Source organism: Coturnix japonica, unplaced genomic scaffold (genome assembly GCF_001577835.2).
Source record: "Coturnix japonica isolate 7356 unplaced genomic scaffold, Coturnix japonica 2.1 chrUnrandom603, whole genome shotgun sequence".
NCBI lineage: Eukaryota > Metazoa > Chordata > Aves > Galliformes > Phasianidae > Coturnix > Coturnix japonica.
In genome coordinates this window covers 24138-25944 of record NW_015439976.1, presented here as the reverse complement: position 1 = coordinate 25944, position 1807 = coordinate 24138, and the positions used below count along the sequence as shown (strand labels likewise).

At 54.8% G+C, this 1807-nt stretch overlaps 1 long non-coding RNA gene across 2 annotated transcripts in view; it reads left to right on the top strand.

Moving 5' to 3' along the window:
- The window catches only part of LOC107307447, a 37816-nt gene that overhangs the window by 20571 nt on the left and 15438 nt on the right, over positions 1 to 1807 (top strand). For both annotated transcript variants that reach the window (XR_004305814.1, XR_001552409.1), the window contains exon 4: positions 1415 to 1543. This is a non-coding gene — a long non-coding RNA (uncharacterized LOC107307447). The remainder of the gene's footprint in view (positions 1 to 1414; positions 1544 to 1807) is intronic.

The window sequence follows — 1807 nt, the reverse complement described above, 5'->3', positions numbered from 1 at the left end:
CGTTTATGAATGGAGCTGTGGTTTATGAAATGGGGGCGTGGGTTTGCGAATGGTGGGTGTGGCTGCGGAAAAGTGGGCGTGGTTTGTGAAATGGGAGTGTTTCCTTTGTGAATGAGGGTGTTTTGTGAATGGGCGTGGTTTGTAAATGAGGTGGGCATGGTTTGTGAATGGGGGCGTGGCTTGGTGGATAGGGGCCGTGGTTTGTGAATGGGAGTGTCGTTTAAAGAATGGAGGTGCGGTTTTAATGGAATGGCGGGCGTGGTTTGTACGAACCGCAGGGGCAATGGCTTGTGAATGGGGGCGTGGTTTGTGAAATGGGGAGTGGGTGGTTTGTAATGGGCGTGGCTTGTGAATGAGGTGGGCGTGGCTTTGTATATGGGGGTGGGGCTTTGTGAATGGGAGTGTCGTTTATGAATGGGGGGTTTGTGAATGAGGTGGGCGTGGCTTGTTGAATGGGGGCGTGGTTTGTGAATGGCGAACGTGGTTTGTGAATGGGGGCGTGGCTTGTGAATGGGGGCGTGGTTTATGAATGGGAGTGTCGTTTATGAATGGAGCTGTGGTTTATGAATGGGGGCGTGGTTTGCGAATGGTGGGTGTGGCTGCGGAAAAGTGGGCGTGGTTTGTGAATGGGAGTGTTCCTTTGTGAATGAGGGGTGGTTTGTGAATGGGCGTGGTTTGTAAATGAGGTGGGCATGGTTTGTGAATGGGGGCGTGGCTTGTGGATAGGGGCGTGGTTTGTGAATGGGAGTGTCGTTTAAGAATGGAGGTGCGGTTTATGAATGGGGGCGTGGTTTGTGAACGCGGGGGCATGGCTTGTGAATGGGGGCGTGGTTTGTGAATGGGGGAGTGGTTTATGAATGGGGCCGTGGTTTGTGAATGGGGGAGTGGTTTATGAATGGGGCCGTGGTTTATGAATGGGGGCGTGGTTTATGAATGGGGGTGTGGTTTGTGAATGTGGGGACGTGGCTTTATGAATGAGGTGGGCGTGGTTTGTGAATGGAGGGCGTGGTTTATCAATGGGGGCGTGGTCTGTGAATGGGAGTGTCGTTTATGAATGGAGCCGTGGTTTATGAATGGAGCTGTAGTTTATGAATGGAGCCATGGTTTATGAATGGAGCTGTGGTTTATGAATGGGGCCATGGTTTATGAATGGGGCTGTGGTTTATGAATGGGGGCGTGGTTTATGAATGGAGCTGTGGTTTATGAATGGGGGCGTGGTTTATGAATGGGGCCGTGGTTTATGAATGGAGCCGTGGTTTATGAATGGAGCCATGGTTTATGAATGGGGGCGTGGTTTATGAATGGGGCCGTGGTTTATGAATGGAGCCGTGGTTTATGAATGGGGGCGTGGTTTATGAATGGGGGGCGTGGTTTGTGAATGGGGGGCGTGTTCTGAAGCCCCTCCCCCCCTCAGGGCCGTGCCGTGCTGAGCTCCGTGTTCCGGTACCGCCCCCCATCGGACGAAGCTCCGCCCCCCGACCCCCATCATGGCCCCCCAGCAGCCACCGTCACCGTCACCGTGGGGCTGGGGGGGCAACACGAAGTAATGAGGGGTCCATGGGGGTCTGGGGGGGGGGAACATCCCATAATAGATGGGGAGGGGGGTAATGGGGGTCCTATGGGGTAATGGGGGTCCTATGGGGTAATGGGGGTCCTATGGGGGGCCCTGGGGGGGTAGTGGGGGTCCTATGGGGTAATGAGGGTCCTATGGGAATAAGGGGGTTGCTGGGGGATTAGTGGGGCTCCTATGGGGGTAATGGGGGTCCTATGGGGGTAGTGAGGATCCTATGGGGGTAATGGGGGTCCT